This window comes from Bombina bombina, chromosome 5 (assembly GCF_027579735.1).
Source record: "Bombina bombina isolate aBomBom1 chromosome 5, aBomBom1.pri, whole genome shotgun sequence".
NCBI classification, from domain to species: domain Eukaryota; kingdom Metazoa; phylum Chordata; class Amphibia; order Anura; family Bombinatoridae; genus Bombina; species Bombina bombina.
In genome coordinates, this window is record NC_069503.1 from 236,068,768 (window position 1) to 236,094,599 (window position 25,832).

Sequence of the window (25,832 nt, forward strand, 5' to 3'; positions counted from 1 at the left end):
TGTATGCTGAACCAGTGGTGCAGGGATTACACAAAGATATCTCAATTAATATCTTTAAAACCGATTGTACGACACTCTCTGACGTGGTGGACAGATCACCATCGTTTAATTCAGGGGGCTTCTTTTGTTCTTCCGACCTGGACTGTAATTTCAACAGATGCAAGTCTGACAGGTTGGGGAGCTGTTTGGGGGTCTCTGACAGCACAAGGGGTTTGGGAATCTCAGGAGGTGAGATTACCAATCAATATTTTGGAACTCAGTGCAATTTTCAGAGCTCTTCAGTCATGGCCTCTTCTAAAGAGAGAATCGTTCATTTGTTTTCAGACAGACAATGTCACAACTGTGGCATATATCAATCATCAAGGAGGGACTCACAGTCCTCTGGCTATGAAAGAAGTATCTCGAATACTAATATGGGCGGAATCCAGCTCCTGTCTAATTTCTGCGGTTCATATCCCAGGTATAGACAATTGGGAAGCGGATTATCTCAGTCGCCAAACGTTACATCCGGGCGAATGGTCTCTTCACCCAGAGGTATTTCTTCTGATTGTTCAAATGTGGGGACTTCCAGAAATAGATCTGATGGCTTCTCATCTAAACAAGAAACTTCCCAGGTATCTGTCCAGATCCAGGGATCCTCAGGCGGAAGCAGTGGATGCATTGTCACTTCCTTGGAAGTATCATCCTGCCTATATCTTTCCGCCTCTAGTTCTTCTTCCAAGAGTAGTCTCCAAGATTCTGAAGGAATGCTCGTTTGTTCTGCTGGTGGCTCTAGCATGGCCTCACAGGTTTTGGTATGCAGATCTTGTCCGGATGGCTTCTTGCCAACCATGGACTCTTCCGTTAAGACCAGACCTTTTGTCGCAAGGTCCTTTTTACCATCAGGATCTCAAATCCTTAAATTTAAAGGTATGGAGATTGAACGCTTGATTCTTAGTCAAAGAGGTTTCTCTGACTCTGTGATTAATACTATGTTACAGGCTCGTAAATCTGTATCTAGGAAGATATATTATCGAGTCTGGAAGACTTATATTTCTTGGTGTCTTTCTCATCATTTTTCCTGGCATTCTTTTAGAATTCAGAGAATTTTACAGTTTCTTCAGGATGGTTTGGATAAAGGTTTGTCTGCAAGTTCCTTTAAAGGACAAATCTCTGCTCTTTCTGTTCTTTTTCACAGAAAGATTGCTAATCTTCCTGATATTCATTGTTTTGTACAAGCTTTGGTTTGTATAAAACCTGTTATTAAGTCAATTTCTCCTCCTTGGAGTTTGAATTTGGTTCTGGGGGCTCTTCAAGCTCCTCCGTTTGAACCTATGCATTCATTGGACATTAAATTACTTTCTTTTCTTTTGGCCATCTCTTCTACTAGAAGAGTTTCTGAATTATCTGCTCTTTCTTGTGAGTCTCCTTTTCTGATTTTTCATCAGGATAAGGCGGTGTTGCGAACTTCTTTTACATTTTTACCTAAGGTTGTGAATTCTAACAACATTAGCAGAGAAATTGTGGTTCCTTCATTATGTCCTAATCCTAAGAATTCCAAGGAGAGATCATTGCATTCTTTGGATGTAGTTAGAGCTTTGAAATATTATGTTGAGGCTACTAAGAAGTTCCGAAAGACTTCTAGTCTATTTGTTATCTTTTCCGGTTCTAGGAAAGGTCAGAAGGCCTCTGCCATTTCTTTGGCATCTTGGTTGAAATCTTTAATTCATCATGCTTATGTCGAGTCGGGTAAAACTCCGCCTCAAAGGATTACAGCTCATTCTACTAGGTCAGTTTCTACTTCCTGGGCGTTTAGGAATGAAGCTTCGGTTGATCAGATTTGCAAAGCAGCAACTTGGTCTTCTTTGCATACTTTTACTAAATTCTACCATTTTGATGTGTTTTCTTCTTCTGAAGCAGTTTTTGGTAGAAAAGTACTTCAGGCAGCTGTTTCAGTTTGATTCTTTTGCTTATAATTTCAGTTTTTTTAATGATAAGATTTAAACTTTATTTTGGGTGTGGATTATTTTCAGCGGAATTGGCTGTCTTTGTTTTTTTCCCTCCCTCTCTAGTGACTCTTGCGTGGAAGATCCACATCTTGTGTAGTCATTATCCCATACGTCACTAGCTCATGGACTCTTGCTAATTACATGAAAGAAAACATAATTTATGTAAGAACTTACCTGATAAATTCATTTCTTTCATATTAGCAAGAGTCCATGAGGCCCACCCTTTTTGTGGTGGTTATGATTTTTTGTATAAAGCACAATTATTCCAATTCCTTATTTTTTTATGCTTTCACACTTTTGTCTTATCACCCCACTTCTTGGCTATACGTTAAACTGATTTGTGAGTGTGGTGCGGGGTGTATTTATAGGCATTTTGAGGTTTGGGAAACTTTGCCCCTCCTGGTAGGAATGTATATCCCATATGTCACTAGCTCATGGACTCTTGCTAATATGAAAGAAATGAATTTATCAGGTAAGTTCTTACATAAATTATGTTTTTTCAGCTCTTTTCATTGTTTTAATCTACTTCTTTCCCCTTTTTTCTGGTGCATACTCAGTGTAAATCTGAAGCAATACCATTGGCTTACGGACAACCTTTCAGCACAAACGTTAATAATTTTCTATCCATTATTTTTGTATCTATTGTCTTTTAGGCATCCCAAACCAAAGCGCTGTTTATAATTGATATTTTGCTATCTCACAACATGTTGACCTGGAAATAATTGGGGTCATATAACATGGCTGCACAATCCTCAATTTATGAGGATTGAGATTTAGCTGCAGCTTCAGTATTTATATTGATTGGTTTGTATTTCTACAGCTTAAAATGATTTTATTGTTGCTAACCAGTAGGAGATGGTAGAATACAATAGCTTTGTATTGATTTTTTTTTTACCTAACCCCTTCAGTTGCTGCTTTTCCAGCACAATACAGTAGAAGTCATTTTTTATGTGGTTAATTATGTGATATTGAAGATATGGTTCTATAAATGTATAGATTTAATCATTTGCTTTATTGATTTAAGGTTTGAAATGTTGTTTATTTATGTATAGCCATATAAGACCTTCTAGCAGTTAATCTAAGATTTTAAGATTGTGTCCATTATTTATATTATTATAAGAAAGTAATTAATAATCTCTATATGACGGTTTTCGCACGTTTAATGTTAACAATGTGAAATCTCAGTTCAAATTTGTTTCTTTTAAAAGCTCCAAAGGCATCTCTGCCTTAAATACTTTCCTCTACCTTTTAATGTGTACTCCTCTGTAATAAGACTGTAAAGGCTCTGGTTTGTCTGCTGCCACACTGTCTATGACTGTATTATGTTTTCTTTCATGTAATTGACAAGAGCCCATGAGCTAGTGACATATGGGATTCTTTTTTCAGTGGAATTGGCTGTCTTAATTTTTATCCCTCCCTCTCTAGTGACTCTTACGTGGAGTTCCACATTTTGGGTATTGCTATCCCATACGTCGCTAGCTCATGGACTCTTGCCAATTACATGAAAGAAAACATAATTTATGTAAGAACTTACCTGATAAATTCATTTCTTTCATATTGGCAAGAGTCCATGAGGCCCACCCTTTTTGTGGTGGTTATGATTTTTTTGTATAAAGCACAATTATTCCAATTCCTTGTTGATGCTTTCGCTCCTTTCTTATCACCCCACTTCTTGGCTATTCGTTAAACGGAATTGTGGGTGTGGTAGGGTGTGTATATATAGGCATTTTGAGGTTTGGGAAACTTTGCCCCTCCTGGTAGGAATATATATCCCATACGTCACTAGCTCATGGACTCTTGCCAATATGAAAGAAATTAATTTATCAGGTAAATTCTTACATAAATTATGTTTTCTGCCAACTGATAGGTTATACTGTTTCATTAATCTTCACTGGTGAGTTTTTTTGTTTTGTGGTGAAATTAACCAGAAATTAAATTCTATTGTCTTCTACTCATTTACTTTTCTAAGTTCATGCCATAAGCAGCAAACACCAAACTTGTCTTCCTCTTTTTACCATCTTTTGAAAAACATATGAGGAAGGTTTGTTTCTTATACCCACTTTAAAATATAGGGAATCCAATTTCTTAGATAATGTGGTGAGAATCTACAAGCTATTACCTGTGTGATTTACTTCCTGGCCACTAGTAAGAGGCAAAGATACCCAACATCCCACAAGCTATCAATCCCTTTCACCTCTCTGGTACCCCAGTCTCATTTTTGCATCCACAGAAGGAAGGTGAAGAATAGATTTACACAAGATTCTTTATTGTAAGTGGTTCTCATACCAATGCAAGTCCCATCTTCCCCTCGCAGAGCCAAGAACACAAGAAAGTACTGGACAGTGATAGAAAAACACCCTCTGGTAGTTAGTCTAAAGCTTCCATGGGTTTCGTAGGGGCTTGTCCTTTAGCCTATTGAGTCTGCCTGTTACAAGTGTGACAAGGACTTGTCCCTTAGTCTCCTCCTGTCATGTCACTGTTGTACTCCTTTGTGATATCCTCTTCTGTTGCTTACACAGCACTGGATGGGCTCTCTACTGGAAGAAGCCTTCTTTGCAGATGGTAAACACATTAGAATGGGTTCATCTTAAAGGGATACTAAACCCAAATCTTTCCTTTTATGATTCAGATAGAGCATGCAATTTTAACTTTGATTTACTCATATTATACATTTTTCTTCGTTCTCTTGGTATCTTTATTTAAAAAAGCAAGAATGTAAGCTTAGAAAACAGCCCAATTTTGGTTCAACACCTGGGTAGCGCTTTCTGATTGGTGGCTACATTTTTCTACAAGTCGGCAAGCGCTACACAGGCACTGAACCAAAAATGGGCCAGCTTCTAAGCTTACATTCTTGCTTTTTCAAATAAAGATACAGAGAAAATTAAGAAAATTTTATAATAGGAGTAAATGAGAATGTTGCTTAAAATTGCATTTTTTTTATCTGAATCATGAAAGAAAACATTTGGGTTTAGTATCCCTTTTAAGGTAAGTAAAACCATTTTCATGCACTCACATAATCCATAGGCTATTAGCAGGTACATCTTTCTGTGGTACTTCCATTGCCAGGGGACACATTTATTTCAGACAATGCTGCCTTATTTCCAGACTATGATTATTTAATTTTATCTGGTGCATGCAAGACACATTTCGTTATGTATATCGGGACTCTCTTTGTGATAAACTGGTTTTTAACCTGTAATTCTAAGGAGATAGTAGCACATGTGTGGCAAGGTCTCTTACATGCAGATATTTGTTCTATATTTAGTCAAATTAAGTCTAATAGTTAAGAGATTTTCTCTTCCAGAGAACCTTATTTTTTTATTGTTTTTGTTTGTTTTTTAACTTATGAATGGTTTAATTATTCACCATGTTTTGAGTGTTTCGTTTGCAACATTTTTACCAGTAGATTATCTGGTTTGTTTGCCTTTTCTTTTGAGATTCTTTGCCCTATTTCATTTTTAAAGTGCTTTAATAATAATTTGACCATGTATGAGTCAGAGGACTACAGTTCTTATTATAACTTCCTGGTTAAAGTTCTTAAAGGGACATTATACACATGTTTTCTTTGCATACATGTTTTGTAGATCTATTTATATAGCTCAAAGTTTTTTTGTTTTTTTTTAAATGTATAGTTTTGCTTATTTTTAAATAACATTGCTCTGATTTTCAGACTACTAACCAAGCCCCAAAGTTTTATGAGTCCGCTACCTACTCCAGTTTGCTCCTGTTTGTGTAAAGGGTCTTTTCATATGCAAAAGAAGGGGGAGGGGGGAGTGTCTTATTTCCTACTTGCAGTGGGCTTTCCAGCTACCTTTTCAACAGAGCTAAACTGAGAGCTTCTAAGTTTTATACTGGATTTTTATATAAGTATCTGTGTATCTTATTCTTTATAGTAATGTCTATTACATGCAGTTATATGAAAATGAGTGTATACTGTCCCTTTTAATTGTGACTTTTTTGGAAGCAGGAAAATTCCTTCTAGATATTTTATGGTCTATTTTACTAGATTAGTTCTACTTTGTGGGTCCTTTTTTTCAAATCAGACTTCTGTTATATAGATAGCGCAGCAGCCAATTGGTCTTGTTTTCTTGCTTTTCTTTTGGGGTAGTGTTTGACGGGAAAGTCCTACTGTCTTAGTATCTGTTAAATAGGTGCCTGCATTACATTTTCCTCACCCTTTTTCTTTAGGACAGTGTGGGTATTAGATCCCTCAGTTATTGACTTGTGGACTCTCAACACCTTATGAAAGAAAACAAAATGTATTTATTAATTTCTTTCATGGTGGTGAGAGTCCACGAGACCAGCCCTATTATATTTTTCCAATTGGCAGTAGCTCTAGTATGTACCTCATTTACCCTGCTTTGTCCTTTCCTACTTCTCTGATTTTCTCCCTTTTCTCTTGCTATACGAGGTACCAGAGAGGTGAGAGGGATTAACAACTTTTGGAATGTTGGGTAACTTTGCTTCCTCCTAGTTGCCAGGAGTTGAATCCCACAGGTAATAGCTTGAACACTTTCACTACATGAGGTTAATTTTATCAGGTAAAAGCCTGATTCTCAAGGTGACTGGGCTGTAAAAACATGGTATGGCCAAGGTATGGAAGTTTCAGTATTATTTAAAGGGACATTAAACACTGTGAGATTGTTACTCCTGTAGTTAATTTATAACTGTCCTCAGCACCAGAGATAATAGAAGGTTTATGTAACAACAAGTTTGTTATGCAAGGTTTATGCATCATAAGGTTTATGTAACAGCCCCAATTATTTTATGGAAACTAAAACTTGGTTCTTCACAAAATGTCACTGTAGTTGCACATTTTATTCACAGGCAACCTCAGCAAACCTGAAGCAGGGGATTCTGGGTAGGGGTATTCAAATGAGCTCCTCAATGCCACACCCTTTTTGCTTCTAATATCAATTGTAAGCACTGTTTCTCTCATGCCAGCTCACCATTACTTTAGGCAGCTTTAATGCATAGCAGGAAATGGCTAGAGATCACACATGGCAGCTGTTTTGGTTTTACTCAACATCATCATCTGTACATAATAGATTTCTTATTTGTTGCATACTTAAAGCTGGTATTTTGAGACTGGTTTCAATATTTACCCAACTAAAATAATTTAAGAAATACTTTCAGGATAATCTTTAAATTGAATACATCAATATATCTAGATATAAAGATATTTAGTGTTTAATGTCCCTTTTAAAGGATCAGTAAACACAGTAGATTTGCATAATCAACAAATGCAAGATAAGAAGACAATGCAATAGCACTTAGTCTGAACTTAAAATGAGTAGTTTTTTTTTTCTGACAATTTTAAACGTTATATTTATCTCCACTCCCTCTGTAGCATGTGACAGCTATCAGCCAATCACAGATGCATATACGCTTATTCTGTGAATTCTTGCACATGCTCAGTAGGAGCTGGTGACTCAAAGCTTAAATATAAAAGGACTGCACACTTTTTTTTAAAAGGAAGTAAATTGGAAAGTTGTTTAAAATTGCATGCTCTATCTAAATAATGAAAGTTTAATTTTGAGTTGAGTGTCCCTTTAATTTATATATTTTTTTAACATATGACCACAAGCCATGAAGTGCTCTTTTATCTTAAGGCACATTTTCCCACATACATATTTTATTGTGTCTTAAGGTTTTACCTTTCTGAAGTGATGGTTGTGTTCCAAGTTTCCACTTAAGCTAATGTGTTTTATTTTTGTTTAAGGTGCAGAATATCCGATGAATGCTAATAATTTCTTCAAACCTGGAAAGCTCTGCTCAAAGTGGTTCAGGTAAATAAACTTTATTTAAGAGGATAAATTGATTAGAAAACTATATAAGGTTGCATTTATTATTTTTTTGCCAACTGAAAATGTTATGTAAGTTGTTAAAGGGGTACAGTAAAGGAAACCATATACTTTCATGATTTAGAGGGTACAATTTTAAACAATTGTTTTTTGTTTTGTTTAAAAAAAAAAAAGTCATACCTAGGTAGACTCAGGAACAACAATGCAGTCTCGGGAACTAGCCTGTGATTAGTGTCTGCACATATGACTCTTGTCATTGGTTTACCAGATGTGTTCAGCTAGCTCCTGTTAGTGCCATACTGTTCCTTCAATAAAGGATACCAAATTGGAAAGATGTTTACAATTGTATGCTCTGAAAGAAAATAAAAAATTGGGTTTAACGTACCTCTAATTTAGTCTTATAATTTGTGACACCAGATTAAACAGTTTATAATATATATTAAAGGGACATGAAACCCAGAATGTTTCTTTCATGATTTAGAAAGAGAATAACATTTTAATCAACATTCCAGTTTGCTTCTATTTATATTGCTTCATTTTTAGATATTATTTGATGAAGAAATAGCAATGCATATGGGGGAGCCAATCACACGAGGTATCTGTGCAGCCACCAATCAGCAGCTACTGAGCCTATTTAGATATGCATTTCAACAAAGGATATCAAAAGAATAAAGCAAATTAAATAATACAAGTAAACTGGAAAGGTGTTTAAAATTGCATTATCTTTCTAAATCATAAAATAAAAAATGTATGTTTCATGTCCCTTTAATGTAATTTTGTTATTTCTTTATAGAAGTGGTGACTTACACAAAGCAAAAAACCCTCCATAACTGGTTAATGTGTTTTATAGTACTGTAAGTTTATCCATCTGTGTCAGTAATTACTAGCTTATTTCTGGTCATTTGAAAAAGTTCGAATTTTGACTCCCATATTCCATTTTTGTAATTTTTTTATTTTTTTTTACCAAACTTTATCAGTTTTCATATAGTGATTAAACCCTCAATGACCAGTATTATGCAGGGTACGACGCTGGTCGTTTAGCTCTTAAAGGGACAGTCTAGTCCAAAAAAAACTTTCATGATTCAGATAGGGCATGTAATTTTAAACAATTTTCCAATTTACTTTTATCACCAATTTTTCTTTGTTCGCTTGGTATTCTTAGTTGAAAGCTTAACCTAGGAGGTTCATATGCTAATTTCTTAGACCTTGAAGGCCGCCTCTTAAGAATGCATTTTAACAGGTTTTTCACCACTAGAGGGTGTTAGTTCGTTTTTTATATAGATAACACTGTGCTCGTGCACGTGAAGTTACCTGGGAGCCATCACTGATTGGCTAAACTGCAAGTCTGTCAAAGAACTGAAATAAAGGGGCAGTCTGCAGAGGCTTAGATACAAGATAATCACAGAGGTAAAAAATATATAAATAAAACTGTGTTGGTTATGCAAAACTAGGGAATGGGTAATAAAGGCATTATCTATCTTTTAAAACAATAACAATTCTGGTGTAGACTGTCCCTTTAAGGACCAGCGCCGTACCCTGTGGGTGCGATTACACTATTTCTGCATGCTTTTATTTTCTTCCCTAGACCTCTAGATCACTGGTTTTCAAACCTGTCCTAAGGCCTCCCCAACAGGCCAGGTTCCAGTATTACCTTGGATGAGAGGAGGTTAAATAACCATGTTAACTAATCAGCTGATTATTTCACCTGTGCTCTAGTTCAGATATCCTCAAATTGTGACCTGTTAGGGAGGTCTGATGACAGGTTTAAAAAACAGTGTTCTAGATATCCCTGGGTGTCTAAATTCTGCAAATTTTATACTTTTGTGTAGCAGTTTTGAAATTGTGTAACCACTACTTAGCCTACTGCCCAATTCTGTCTAATTCTGCCTTTGCAGTATTTGGCCTATATTTGCTATAAATTACTTGGAAACAGACATGTGGTATTCCTAAAATTAGGGCAACATAAGGAATCTATTTGGCAGTGTTTTTCTTTAGCTACAGTAGTTTTGTAGATATGGTTATAAAGAAAACTAAAAAAAAATGTTTCCCCCCATTTTTCAGTATTAAATTTTTCAGTATTAACCCCTTAGTGACCAGAGCACTTTTCCATTTTCTGTCCGTTTGGGACCAAGGCTATTTTTACATTTCTGCGGTGTTTGTGTTTAGCTGTAATTTTCCCCTTACTCATTTAATGTACCCACACATATTATATACCGTTTTTCTCGCCATTAAATGGACTTTCTGAAGATACCATTATTTCTCCAACATAGGTGTGTCCGGTCCACGGCGTCATCCTTACTTGTGGGATATTCTCTTCCCCAACAGGAAATGGCAAAGAGCCCAGCAAAGCTGGTCACATGATCCCTCCTAGGCTCCGCCTACCCCAGTCATTCTCTTTGCCGTTGTACAGGCAACATCTCCACGGAGATGGCTTAGAGTTTTTTAGTGTTTAAATGTAGTTTTTATTATTCAATCAAGAGTTTGTTATTTTGAAATAGTGCTGGTATGTACTATTTACTCAGAAACAGAAAAGAGATGAAGATTTCTGTTTGTATGAGGAAAATGATTTTAGCAACCGTCACTAAAATCCATGGCTGTTCCACACAGGACTGTTGAGAGCAATTAACTTCAGTTGGGGGAACAGTGAGCAGTCTCTTGCTGCTTGAGGTATGACACATTCTAACAAGACGATGTAATGCTGGAAGCTGTCATTTTCCCTATGGGATCCGGTAAGCCATGTTTATTACGATCGTAAATAAGGGCTTCAAAAAGGGCTTATTAAGACTGTAGACTTTTTCTGGGCTAAATCGATTCATTATTAACACATATTTAGCCTTGAGGAATCATTTTATCTGGGTATTTTGATATAATCATATCGGCAGGCACTGTTTTAGACACCTTATTCTTTAGGGGCTTTCCCAAAGCATAGGCAGAGCCTCATTTTCGCGCCGGTGTTGCGCACTTGTTTTTGAGAGGCATGGCATGCAGTCGCATGTGAGAGGAGCTCTGATACTTAGAAAAGACTTTCTGAAGGCGTCATTTGGTATCGTATTCCCCTTGGGGCTTGGTTGGGTCTCAGCAAAGCAGATACCAGGGACTGTAAAGGGGTTAAAGTTCAAAACGGCTCCGGTTCCGTTATTTTAAGGGTTAAAGCTTCCAAATTTGGTGTGCAATACTTTTAAGGCTTTAAGACACTGTGGTGAAAATTTGGTGAATTTTGAACAATTCCTTCATGTTTTTTCGCAATTGCAGTAATAAAGTGTGTTCAGTTTAAAATTTAAAGTGACAGTAACGGTTTTATTTTAAAACGTTTTTTGTACTTTGTTATCAAGTTTATGCCTGTTTAACATGTCTGAACTACCAGATAGACTGTGTTCTGAATGTGGGGAAGCCAGAATTCCTATTCATTTAAATAAATGTGATTTATGTGACAATGACAATGATGCCCAAGATGATTCCTCAAGTGAGGGGAGTAAGCATGGTACTGCATCATTCCCTCCTTCGTCTACACGAGTCTTGCCCACTCAGGAGGCCCCTAGTACATCTAGCGCGCCAATACTCCTTACTATGCAACAATTAACGGCTGTAATGGATAATTCTGTCAAAAACATTTTAGCCAAAATGAACACTTATCAGCGTAAGCGCGACTGCTCTGTTTTAGATACTGAAGAGCATGACGACGCTGATAATAATATTTCTGAAGGGCCCCTAACCCAGTCTGATGGGGCCAGGGAGGTTTTGTCTGAGGGAGAAATTACTGATTCAGGGAACATTTCTCAACAAGCTGAACCTGATGTGATTGCATTTAAATTTAAGTTGGAACATCTCCGCATTCTGCTTAAGGAGGTATTATCCACTCTGGATGATTGTGACAAGTTGGTCATCCCAGAGAAACTATGTAAAATGGACAAGTTCCTAGAGGTGCCGGGGCTCCCAGAAGCTTTTCCTATACCCAAGCGGGTGGCGGACATTGTTAATAAAGAATGGGAAAGGCCCGGTATTCCTTTCGTCCCTCCCCCCATATTTAAAAAATTGTTTCCTATGGTCGACCCCAGAAAGGACTTATGGCAGACAGTCCCCAAGGTCGAGGGAGCGGTTTCCACTTTAAACAAACGCACCACTATACCCATAGAGGATAGTTGTGCTTTCAAAGATCCTATGGATAAAAAATTAGAAGGTTTGCTTAAAAAGATGTTTGTTCAGCAGGGTTACCTTCTACAACCAATTTCATGCATTGTCCCTGTCGCTACAGCCGCATGTTTCTGGTTCGATGAGCTGTTAAAGGCGGTCGATAGTGATTCTCCTCCTTATGAGGAGATTATGGACAGAATCAATGCTCTCAAATTGGCTAATTCTTTCACCCTAGACGCCACTTTGCAATTGGCTAGGTTAGCGGCTAAGAATTCTGGGTTTGCTATTGTGGCGCGCAGAGCGCTTTGGTTGAAATCTTGGTCGGCTGATGCGTCTTCCAAGAACAAGCTACTTAACATTCCTTTCAAGGGGAAAACGCTGTTTGGCCCTGACTTGAAAGAGATTATCTCTGATATCACTGGGGGTAAGGGCCACGCCCTTCCTCAGGATCGGCCTTTCAAGGCAAAAAATAAACCTAATTTTCGTCCCTTTCGTAGAAACGGACCAGCCCAAAGTGCTACGTCCTCTAAGCAAGAGGGTAATACTTCTCAAGCCAAGCCAGCTTGGAGACCAATGCAAGGCTGGAACAAGGGAAAGCAGGCCAAGAAACCTGCCACTGCTACCAAGACAGCATGAAATGTTGGCCCCCGATCCGGGACCGGATCTGGTGGGGGGCAGACTCTCTCTCTTCGCTCAGGCTTGGGCAAGAGATGTTCTGGATCCTTGGGCGCTAGAAATAGTCTCCCAAGGTTATCTTCTGGAATTCAAGGGACTTCCCCCAAGGGGGAGGTTCCACAGGTCTCAGTTGTCTTCAGACCACATAAAAAGACAGGCATTCTTACATTGCGTAGAAGACCTGTTAAAAATGGGAGTGATTCATCCTGTTCCATTAAGAGAACAAGGGATGGGGTTCTACTCCAATCTGTTTATAGTTCCCAAAAAAGAGGGAACGTTCAGACCAATCTTAGATCTCAAGATTTTAAACAAGTTTCTCAAGGTTCCATCGTTCAAGATGGAAACCATTCGAACTATTCTTCCTTCCATCCAGGACGGTCAATTCATGACCACGGTGGATTTAAAGGATGCGTATCTACATATTCCTATCCACAAGGAACATCATCGGTTCCTGAGGTTCGCATTCCTGGACAAACATTACCAGTTCGTGGCGCTTCCTTTCGGATTAGCCACTGCTCCAAGGATTTTCACAAAGGTACTAGGGTCCCTTCTAGCTGTGCTAAGACCAAGGGGCATTGCTGTAGTACCTTACTTGGACGACATTCTGATTCAAGCGTCGTCCCTTCCTCAAGCAAAGGCTCACACGGACATTGTCCTGGCCTTTCTAAGATCTCACGGATGGAAAGTGAACGTGGAAAAGAGTTCTCTATCTCCGTCAACAAGGGTTCCCTTCTTGGGAACAATAATAGACTCCTTAGAAATGAGGATTTTTCTGACAGAGGCCAGAAAAACAAAACTTCTAGACTCTTGTCGGATACTTCATTCCGTTCCTCTTCCTTCCATAGCTCAGTGCATGGAAGTGATCGGGTTGATGGTAGCGGCAATGGACATAGTTCCTTTTGCACGCATTCATCTAAGACCATTACAACTGTGCATGCTCAGTCAGTGGAATGGGGACTATACAGACTTGTCTCCGAAGATACAAGTAAATCAGAGGACCAGAGACTCACTCCGTTGGTGGCTGTCCCTGGACAACCTGTCACGAGGGATGACATTCCGCAGACCAGAGTGGGTCATTGTCACGACCGACGCCAGTCTGATGGGCTGGGGCGCGGTCTGGGGATCCCTGAAAGCTCAGGGTCTTTGGTCTCGGGAAGAATCTCTTCTACCGATAAATATTCTGGAACTGAGAGCGATATTCAATGCTCTCAAGGCTTGGCCTCAGCTAGCGAGGGCCAAGTTCATACGGTTTCAATCAGACAACATGACAACTGTTGCGTACATCAACCATCAGGGGGGAACAAGGAGTTCCCTGGCGATGGAAGAAGTGACCAAAATCATTCTATGGGCGGAGTCTCACTCCTGCCACCTGTCTGCTATCCACATCCCAGGAGTGGAAAATTGGGAAGCGGATTTTCTGAGTCGTCAGACATTGCATCCGGGGGAGTGGGAACTCCATCCGGAAATCTTTGCCCAAGTCACTCAGCTGTGGGGCATTCCAGACATGGATCTGATGGCCTCTCGTCAGAACTTCAAAGTTCCTTGCTACGGGTCCAGATCCAGGGATCCCAAGGCGGCTCTAGTGGATGCACTAGTAGCACCTTGGACCTTCAAACTAGCTTATGTGTTCCCGCCGTTTCCTCTCATCCCCAGGCTGGTAGCCAGGATCAATCAGGAGAGGGCGTCGGTGATCTTGATAGCTCCTGCGTGGCCACGCAGGACTTGGTATGCAGATCTGGTGAATATGTCATCGGCTCCACCTTGGAAGCTACCTTTGAGACGAGACCTTCTTGTTCAGGGTCCGTTCGAACATCCGAATCTGGTTTCACTCCAGCTGACTGCTTGGAGATTGAACGCTTGATCTTATCGAAGCGAGGGTTCTCAGATTCTGTTATCGATACTCTTGTTCAGGCCAGAAAGCCTGTAACTAGAAAGATTTACCACAAAATTTGGAAAAAATATATCTGTTGGTGTGAATCTAAAGGATTCCCTTGGGACAAGGTTAAGATTCCTAGGATTCTATCCTTCCTTCAAGAAGGATTGGAAAAAGGATTATCTGCAAGTTCCCTGAAGGGACAGATTTCTGCCTTGTCTGTGTTACTTCACAAAAAGCTGGCCGCTGTGCCAGATGTTCAAGCCTTTGTTCAGGCTCTGGTTAGAATTAAGCCTGTTTACAAACCTTTGACTCCTCCTTGGAGTCTCAATTTAGTTCTTTCAGTTCTTCAGGGGGTTCCGTTTGAACCCTTGCATTCCGTTGATATTAAGTTATTATCTTGGAAAGTTTTGTTTTTAGTTGCAATTTCTTCTGCTAGAAGAGTTTCAGAATTATCTGCTCTGCAGTGTTCTCCTCCTTATCTGGTGTTCCATGCAGATAAGGTGGTTTTACGTACTAAACCTGGTTTTCTTCCAAGAGTTGTTTCTAACAAAAACATTAACCAGGAGATTATCGTACCTTCTCTGTGTCCGAAACCAGTTTCAAAGAAGGAACGTTTGTTGCACAATTTGGATGTTGTTCGCGCTCTAAAATTCTATTTAGATGCTACAAAGGATTTTAGACAAACATCTTCCTTGTTTGTTGTTTATTCCGGTAAAAGGAGAGGTCAAAAAGCAACTTCTACCTCTCTCTCTTTTTGGATTAAAAGCATCATCAGATTGGCTTACGAGACTGCCGGACGGCAGCCTCCCGAAAGAATCACAGCTCATTCCACTAGGGCTGTGGCTTCCACATGGGCCTTCAAGAACGAGGCTTCTGTTGATCAGATATGTAGGGCAGCGACTTGGTCTTCACTGCACACTTTTACCAAATTTTACAAGTTTGATACTTTTGCTTCTTCTGAGGCTATTTTTGGGAGAAAGGTTTTGCAAGCCGTGGTGCCTTCCATTTAGGTGACCTGATTTGCTCCCTCCCTTCATCCGTGTCCTAAAGCTTTGGTATTGGTTCCCACAAGTAAGGATGACGCCGTGGACCGGACACACCTATGTTGGAGAAAACAGATTTTATGTTTACCTGATAAATTACTTTCTCCAACGGTGTGTCCGGTCCACGGCCCGCCCTGGTTTTTTTAATCAGGTCTGATGATTTATTTTCTTTAACTACAGTCACCACGGTACCATATGGTTTCTCCTATGCAAATATTCCTCCTTAACGTCGGTCGAATGACTGGGGTAGGCGGAGCCTAGGAGGGATCATGTGACCAGCTTTGCTGGGCTCTTTGCCATTTCCTGTTGGGGAAGAGAATATCCCACAAGTAAGGATGACGCCGTGGACCGGACACACCGTTGGAGAAAGTAATTTATCAGGTAAACATAAATTCTGTTTTTTATCATATCTTATAATTTACTTTAAAAATTTTTATAAAATATGAGGAAAAAATGGAAAAAAACACACTTTTCTTCTGTTAAGTGTGATCAGTCCACGGGTCATCATTACTTCTGGGATATTAACTGCTCCCCTACAGGAAGTGCAAGAGGATTCACCCAGCAGAGCTGCATATAGCTCCTCCCTTCTACGTCACTCCCAGTCATTCTCTTGCACCCAGCAACTAGATAGGTCGTGTGAGAGGACTATGGTGATTATACTTAGTTTTATATCTTCAATCAAAAGTTTGTTATTTTAAAATAGCACCGGAGTGTGTTATTACCTCTCTGGCAGAGTTTGAGGAAGAATCTACCAGAGTTTTGCTATGATTTTAGCCGGAGTAGTTAAGATCATATTGCTGTTCTCGGCCATCTGAGGAGTGAGGTAAACTTCATATCAGGGGACAGCGGGCAGATGAATCTGCATAGAGGTATGTAGCAGTTTTTATTTTCTGACAATGGAATTGATGAGAAAATCCTGCCATACCGATATAATGTCATGTATGTATACTTTACACTTCAGTATTCTGGGAGAATGGTACTTCACTAGAATTACACTGTAAGAAAGACATAAAGCTGTTTAATAACTAGAGATTATGTTTAACGTTTTTGCTGGAATGTAAAATCGTTTTCATTTGCTGAGGTACTGAGTGAATAAATGTTTGGGCACCATTTTTCCACTTGGCAGTTGCTTAAATCTGTTTTTTCTGTCAGTTTCTGTTCTCCCTCACTGCTGTGTGTGTGGGGGAGGGGCGCTTTTACTATGCATCAAATATTTCAGTCAGCAACTCATTGTATTCCCTGCATGATCTGGTTCATCTCTACTTAGCTCAGGGGTCTTCAAAACTTATTTTGAGGGAGGTAATTTCTCTCAGCAGAGCTGTGAGAATTATAGTTTGACTGAAATAAAAACTTTTATTCTGTAATTTGTTTCCTGCTTTCAGAAATTGTTATCTTTGCTAATGGGATTAAACCTTTGCTAAAGTTGTGTTGTTTACAAGGATTGAGGCTATAACTGTTTCAATTTATTAATTTTTAACTGTCATAGATCTTCTGTGCTTCTTAAAGGCACAGTACGTTTTAATATTATTCTATTTGAATTGTATTTCCAAGTTGCAAGTTTATTTGCTAGTGTGTTAAACATGTCTGATTCAGAAGATGATACCTGTGTCATTTGTTGCAATGCCAAAGTGGAGCCCAATAGAAATTTATGTACTAACTGTATTGATGCTACTTTAAATAAAAATCAATCTGTACAAATTGAACAAATTTCACCAAACAACGAGGGGAGAGTTATGCCGACTAACTCGCCTCACGTGTCAGTACCTACATCTCCCGCTCAGAGGGAGGTGCGTGATATTGTAGCGCCGAGTACAGCTGGGCGGCCATTACAAATCACATTACAGGATATGGCTACTGTTATGACTGAAGTTTTGGCTAAATTACCAGAACTAAAAGGTAAGCGTGATCACTCTGGGGTGAGAAAAGAGTGCGCTGATAATATTAGGGCCATGTCAGACACTGCGTCACAGGTGGCAGAACATGAGGACGGAGAACTTCATTCTGTGGGTGACGGTTCTGATCCAAACAGACTGGATTCAGATATTTCAAATTTTAAATTTAAACTGGAAAACCTCCGTGTATTACTAGGGGAGGTGTTAGCGGCTCTGAATGATTGTAACACAGTTGCAATACCAGAGAAAATGTGTAGGTTGGATAAATATTTTGCGGTACCGACGAGTACTGAGGTTTTTCCTATACCTAAGAGACTTACTGAAATTGTTACTAAGGAGTGGGATAGACCCGGTGTGCCGTTCTCACCCCCTCCGATATTTAGAAAAATGTTTCCAATAGACGCCACCACAAGGGACTTATGGCAAACGGTCCCTAAGGTGGAGGGAGCAGTTTCTACTTTAGCTAAGCGTACCACTATCCCGGTGGAGGATAGCTGTGCTTTTTCAGATCCAATGGATAAAAAGTTAGAGGGTTACCTTAAGAAAATGTTTGTTCAACAAGGTTTTATATTGCAACCCCTTGCATGCATTGCGCCGATCACGGCTGCAGCGGCATTCTGGATTGAGTCTCTGGAAGAGAACATTGGTTCAGCTACTCTGGACGACATTACGGACAGGCTTAGAGTCCTTAAACTAGCTAATTCATTCATTTCGGAGGCCGTAGTACATCTTACTAAACTTACGGCGAAGAATTCAGGATTCGCCATTCAGGCACGCAGGGCGCTGTGGCTAAAATCCTGGTCAGCTGATGTTACTTCTAAGTCTAAATTGCTTAATATACCTTTCAAAGGGCAGACCTTATTCGGGCCCGGGTTGAAAGATTATCGCTGACATTACAGGAGGTAAAGGCCATGCCCTGCCTCAGGACAAAGCCAAAGCCAAGACTAGACAGTCTAGTTTTCATTCCTTTCGTAATTTCAAAGCAGGAGCAGCATCAACTTCCTCTGCACCAAAACAGGAAGGAGCTGTTGCTCGCTACAGACAAGGCTGGAAACCTAACCAGTCCTGGAACAAGGGCAAGCAGACTAGGAAACCTGCTGCTGCCCCCAAAACAGCATGAATTGAGGGCCCCCGATCCGGGATCGGATCTAGTGGGGGGCAGACTTTCTCTCTTCGCCCAGGCTTGGGTAAGAGATGTTCAGGATCCCTGGGCGCTAGAGATAATATCTCAGGAAAACCTTCTGGACTTCAAATACTCTCCTCCAAGAGAGAGATTTCATCTGTCAAGATTGTCAACAATCCAGACAAAGAAAGAGGCTTTTCTACGCTGCGTACAAGAGCTCTTGTTAATGGGAGTAATCCATCCAGTTCCACGATCGGAACAGGGACAGGGGTTTTACTCAAATCTGTTTGTGGTTCCCAAAAAAGAGGGAACTTTCAGACCAATCCTGGACTTAAAGATCCTAAACAAATTCACAAAGATCATTACCGGTACCTAAGGTTTGCCTTCCTAGACAGGCATTACCAGTTTGTGGCTCTTCCATTCGGATTGGCTACAGCGCCAAGAATCTTCACAAAGGTTCTGGGTGCTCTTCTGGCGGTACTAAGACCGCGGGGAATCTCGGTAGCTCCATACCTAGACGACATTCTGATACAAGCTTCAAGCTTTCAAACTGCCAAATCTCATACAGAGTTAGTGCTGGCATTTCTAAGGTCACATGGATGGAAGGTGAACGAAAAGAAAAGTTCACTCGTTCCACTCACAAGAGTTCCCTTCCTGGGGACTCTTATAGATTCTGTAGAAATGAAGATTTACCTGACAGAGGACAGGCTATCAAGACTTCAAAGTGCTTGCCGCACTCTTCATTCCATTCAACACCCGTCAGTGGCTCAATGTATGGAGGTAATCGGCTTAATGGTAGCGGCAATGGACATAGTACCCTTTGCACGCTTACACCTCAGACCACTGCAACTGTGCATGCTAGGTCAGTGGAATGGGGATTACTCAGACTTATCCCCTTCTCTGAATCTGGATCAAGAGACCAGAAATTCTCTTCTATGGTGGCTTTCTCGGCCACACCTGTCCAGGGGGATGCCATTCAGCAGACCAGACTGGACAATTGTAACAACAGACGCCAGCCTTCTAGGTTGGGGTGCCGTCTGGAATTCCCTGAAGGCTCAGGGACTATGGAGTCAGGAGGAGAGTCTCCTGCCAATAAACATTCTGGAATTGAGAGCAGTTCTCAATGCCCTCCTGGCTTGGCCCCAGTTGACAACTCGGGGGTTCATCAGGTTTCAGTCGGACAACATCACAACTGTAGCTTACATCAACCATCAGGGAGGGACAAGAAGCTCCCTAGCTATGATGGAAGTATCAAAGATAATTCGCTGGGCAGAGTCTCACTCTTGCCACCTGTCAGCAATCCACATCCCGGGAGTGGAGAACTGGGAGGCGGATTTCTTAAGTCGTCAGACTTTTCATCCGGGGGAGTGGGAACTTCATCCGGAGGTCTTTGCCCAAATACTTCGACGTTGGGGCAAACCAGAGATAGATCTCATGGCGTCTCGACAGAACGCCAAGCTTCCTCGTTACGGGTCCAGATCCAGGGATCCAGGAGCAGTCCTGATAGATGCTCTGACAGCACCTTGGGACTTCAGGATGGCTTACGTGTTTCCACCCTTCCCGTTGCTTCCTCGATTGATAGCCAGAATCAAACAAGAGAGAGCATCAGTGATTCTAATAGCACCTGCGTGGCCACGCAGGACTTGGTATGCAGACCTGGTGGACATGTCATCCTGTCCGCCTTGGTCTCTACCTCTGAAACAGGACCTTCTGATACAGGGTCCCTTCAAACATCAAAATCTAACTTCTCTGAAGCTGACTGCTTGGAAATTGAACGCTTAATTTTATCAAGACGTGGGTTTTCTGAGTCAGTTATTAGTACCTTAATACAGACTAGGAAACCTGTTACTAGAAAGATTTACCATAAGATATGGCGTAAATACCTACATTGGTGTGAATCCAAAGGTTACTCTTGGAGTAAGGTTAGGATTCCTAGGATATTGTCTTTTCTACAAGAAGGTTTAGAAAAGGGTTTATCTGCTAGTTCATTAAAGGGACAGATCTCAGCTCTGTCCATTCTGTTACACAAACGTCTGTCAGAAGTTCCTGACGTCCAGGCTTTTTGTCAGGCTTTGGCCAGGATTAAGCCTGTGTTTAAAACTGTTGCTCCACCATGGAGTTTAAACCTTGTTCTTAATGTTTTACAGGGCGTTCCGTTTGAACCCCTTCATTCCATTGATATAAAGTTGTTATCTTGGAAAGTTCTATTTTTAATGGCTATTTCCTCGGCTCGAAGAGTCTCTGAATTATCAGCCTTACATTGTGATTCTCCTTATTTGATTTTTCATTCAGATAAGGTAGTCCTGCGTACTAAACCTGGGTTCTTACCTAAGGTAGTTACTAACAGGAATATCAATCAAGAGATTGTTGTTCCTTCTTTATGCCCAAATCCTTCTTCAAAGAAGGAACGTCTACTGCACAACCTGGATGTAGTCCGGGCTCTAAAATTTTACTTGCAGGCAACTAAGGAATTCCGACAAACGTCTTCTCTGTTTGTCATTTACTCTGGGCAGAGGAGAGGTCAAAAAGCTTCCGCTACCTCTCTTTCTTTTTGGCTTCGTAGCATAATTCGTTTAGCTTATGAGACTGCTGGACAGCAGCCCCCTGAAAGAATTACAGCTCATTCTACTAGAGCTGTGGCTTCCACTTGGGCCTTCAAGAATGAGGCCTCTGTTGAACAGATTTGCAAGGCTGCAACTTGGTCTTCGCTTCATACTTTTTCCAAATTTTACAAATTTGACACCTTTGCTTCATCGGAGGCTATTTTTGGGAGAAAGGTTCTTCAGGCAGTGGTTCCTTCTGTATAAAGAGTCTGCCTATCCCTCCCGTCATCCGTGTACTTTTGCTTTGGTATTAGTATCCCAGAAGTAATGATGACCCGTGGACTGATCACACTTAACAGAAGAAAACATAATTTATGCTTACCTGATAAATTCCTTTCTTCTGTAGTGTGATCAGTCCACGGCCCGCCCTGTTTTTAAGGCAGGTAAATATTTTTTAATTTATACTCCAGTCACCACTTCACCCTTGGCTTTTCCTTTCTCGTTGGTCCTTGGTCGAATGACTGGGAGTGACGTAGAAGGGAGGAGCTATATGCAGCTCTGCTGGGTGAATCCTCTTGCACTTCCTGTAGGGGAGCAGTTAATATCCCAGAAGTAATGATGACCCGTGGACTGATCACACTACAGAAGAAAGGAATTTATCAGGTAAGCATAAATTATGTTTTTCTAACTTTGACCCCCAAAATCTGTTATACATCTACAACCACCAAACAAAAACCATGCTAAATAGTTTCTAAATTTTGTCCTGAGTTTAGAAACACCCAATGTTTACATGTTCTTTGCTTTTTTTGCAAGTTATAGGGCCATAAATACAAGTAGCACTTTGCTATTTCCAAACCACTTTTTTTCAAAATTAGCGCTAGTTACGTTGGGACACTGATATCTTTCAGGAATCCCTGAATATCCATTGACATGTATATATATTTTTTTAGAAGACATCCCAAAGTATTGATCTAGGCCCATTTTGGTATATTTCATGCCACCATTTCACCGCCAAATGCGATCAAATAAAAAAAATTGTTCACTTTTTCACAATTTTTTTCACAAACTTTAGGTTTCTCACTGAAATTATTTACAAAAAACTTATGCAATTATAGCATACATGGTTGTAAATGCTTCTTTGGGATCCCCTTTGTTCATAAATAGCAGACATATATGGCTTTGGTTTTGCTTTTTACTAATTAGAAGGCTGCTAAATGAGACTGCGCACCACACGTGTATTATGCCCAGCAGTGAAGGGGTTAATTAGGGAGCATGTAGGGAGCTTCTAGGGTTAATTTTAGCTTCAGTGTAGTGTAGTAGACAACCACAAGTATTGATCTAGGCCCATTTTGGTATATTTCATGCCACCATTTCACCGCCAAATACAATCAAATTAAAAAAAAACGCTAAATTTTTCACAATTTTAGGTTTCTCACTGAAATTATTTACAAACAGCATGTGCAATTATGGCACAAATAGTTGTAAATGCTTCTCTGGGATCCCCTTTGTTCAGAAATAGCAGACATATATGACTTTGGCGTTGCTTTTTGGTAATTAGAAGGCCGCTAAGTGCTGCTGCGCATCACACATGTATTATGGCTAGCAGTTAAGGGGTTAATTAGGTAGTTTGTAGGGAGCTTGCAGGGTTAATTTTAGCTTTAGTGTAGAGATCAGCCTCCCACCTGACACATCAGACCCCCTTATATCTCCCAAACAGCTCCCTTCCCTCCCCCACCCCACAATTGTCCCCGCCATCTTAAGTACTGGCAGAAAGTCTGCCAGTACTAAAATAAGTTTTTAAAAAAAAAAAAAAAAAAAAAATACATCTTTAGCATATTTACATATGCTACTTTGTAGGATCCCCCTTAGCCCCTAACCTCCCTGATCCCCCCCCAAAACAGCTCTCTAACCCCCCCCCCCTGCCTTATTGGGGGCCATCTTGGGTACTGGCAGCTGTCTGCCAGTACCCAGTTAACAATATTTTTTTCTCTTTTTTATTTAATTTTTTTAACAGTTTTCTGTAGTGTAGCTTCCCCACGACCAACCCCTACCCCCACCCCCTCCCAGATCCCTTAGATTACTTTTTGGGGGCATTTATTCCCCCTCTTCCTCCCACTTATTACATAATCATTTCTGTAGTGTAAGCGGTTCCCACCCGCTCCCTCCCGTGCACGCGCCCGCCCGCCGATCCCCCGTGCACGCACGCGCGCGTGTCTGTGCGCGCCCCTGACTCTCCCGCCCCCGATCCCGCCCCCCTCTGTGACTCTGAATCCATCGATGGCCGCCCACCCGCCTCCCACTGCAGCTCCCACCCACCAACGATTGCGGCCATCGATGTCCGGTGTAGAGAGGGCCACAGAGTGGCTCTCTCTGCACCGGAGGGGTACAGATTGTTATTGCAGGATGCCTCGATATTGAGGCATCCTGCAATAACCGGAAAGCAGCTGGAAGCGATGAGGATCGCTTCCAGCTGCTTTCCAAACCGAGGACGTACGCCATACGTCCTCAGGCGTTAACTGCCTTTTTTCTGAGGACGTATGGCGTACGTCCTCGGTCATTAAGGGGTTAAATTCCTTTTGTTGTTTTATATACTCATATCGAGTATCACAAGAAAGGCCTGTTTAAAAAAAAAAAAAAAAAACGGCGTATAATATGTATGGGTGCACTTAACAAGAGAGCAGACAGTTAAGGTGAAACCAATAGTGAGAAAAAATGTCAAAATTGCTTGTTATTTAAGCACAGAAACTGTGAAAAACTTTGGTCGTTAAAGGGACAGTATACACTAATTTTCCTATAATTGCATGTAATAGACACTACTATAAAGAATAATATGCACAGATACTGATATAAAAATCCAGTATAGAACCGTTTAAAAACTTACTTAGAAGCTCCCAGTTTAGCTCTGTTTAAAAGGTTACTGGAACACCCACTGCAAGTGGGAAATATTAAACACTCCCCCCCCTCCCCCTTCCTTTGCATATGAAAAGACCCTTTACACAAACAGGAGCAAGCTGGAGTAAGTATCTGTCGGTATTCTCCTAAAACTTTGGGGCTTAGTTAGGAGTCTGAAAATCAGAGCAATGTTATTTAAAAATACGAAAAACTATCCATTTAAAAAAAAAAAAAAACAACTTTATGGGCTATATACATACAGTGGATATAAAAAGTCTACACACCCCTGTTAAAATATCAGGTTTCTGTGATGAAAAAAATGAGACAAAGATAAATCATTTCAGAACTCTTTCCACCTTTAATGTGACCTATAAACTGTACAACTTGATTGAAAAACAAACAAACTTTTAGGTGGAGGGAAGTAAAAATAAAAAAACTAAAGTAATATGGTTGCATAAGTGTGCACACCCTCTTATAACTGGAGATGCAGCTGTGTTTAGAATTGAGCAATCACATTCAAAATCATGTTAAATAGGAGTCAGTACACACCTGCCATCATTTAAAGTGCCTCTGATTAACCCCAAATAAAGTTCAGCTGTTCTAGTTGGTCTTTCCTGACATTTTCTTAGTCGCAACCTACAGCAAAAGCCATGGTTCGCAGAGAGTTTCCAAAGCATCAGAGGGATCTCATTGTTAAAAGGTATCAGTCAGGAGAACGGTACCTAAGCATTTCCAAGGCATTAGATATACCATGGAACACAGTGAAGACAGTCATCATCAAGTGAAGAAAATATGGTGCAACAGTGACATTACCAAGAACTGGATGTCCCTCCAAAATTGATCAAAAGACGAGAAGAAAACTTGTCTGGGAGGCTGCCAACAGGCCTACAGCACCATTAAAGGAGCTGCAGGAATATCTGGCAAGTACTGGCTGTGTGCTGCATGTGACAACAATCGCCCGTATTCTTCATATGTCTGCGCTATGGGGTAGAGTGGCAAGACCGAAGCCTTTTCTTAGGAAAAAAAACATCCAAGCCCAACTAAATTTTGCAAAAAAAACACATCTGAAGTCTCCCAAAAGCATGTCACAAAAGGTGTTCTGGTTTGTTAAAACCAAGATTAAACTTTTTGGCCATAATTCCAAAAGATATGTTCGGTGCAAAAACAACACTGCATATAACCAAAAGGACACCATTCCCACAGTGAAGCATTTTGGTGGCAGCATCATGCGGGTCTGTTTTTCTTTAGTTGGAGCTGGGGCCTTAGTCAAGGTAGAGGGAATTATGAACATTTACAAATACCAGACAATATTGTCACAAAACCTTCAGGTTTCTGCTAGAAAGCTGAACATGAAGAGGAACTTCATCTTTCAGCATGACAACGCCCCAAAGCATACATCCAAATCAACAAAGGAATGGCTTCACCAGAAGAAGATTAAAGTTTTGGAATGGCCCAGTCAGAGCCCAGACCTGAATCCAATAGAAAATCTGTAGGGGTGATCTTAAGTGGGCTGTGCACAAGCAATGCCCTCACAATCTGACCGATTTTGAGTGTTTTTGCAAAGAAGAGTGGGCAAATCTTGCCAAGTCAAGATGTGCCATGCTGAAAAACTCATTCCCAAAAAGACTGAGTGCTGTAATAAAATCGAAGGGTGCTTCAACAAAGTATTAGTTTATGGGTGTGCACACTTATGCAACCATATTATTTTAGTTTTTTATTTCTACTTCCCTCCACCTAAAAGATTTTAGTTTGTTTTGCAATTGAGTTGTACAGTTTATAGGTCACATTAAAGGTGGAAATTATTTATCTTTGTCTCATTTTTTTACATCACAGAAACATGACATTTTAACAGGGGTGTGTAGACT

The 25,832-nt window shown here is 40.4% G+C and overlaps 1 protein-coding gene across 1 annotated transcript in view; it reads left to right on the forward strand.

Moving 5' to 3' along the window:
• Positions 1-25,832, forward strand: part of MPP7 (MAGUK p55 scaffold protein 7) — a 1,181,171-nt gene that overhangs the window by 284,150 nt on the left and 871,189 nt on the right. The window contains exon 3 of the mRNA XM_053713897.1: positions 7,711-7,777. The gene's annotated coding sequence lies outside the window, so the exon portion shown is untranslated. The remainder of the gene's footprint in view (positions 1-7,710; positions 7,778-25,832) is intronic.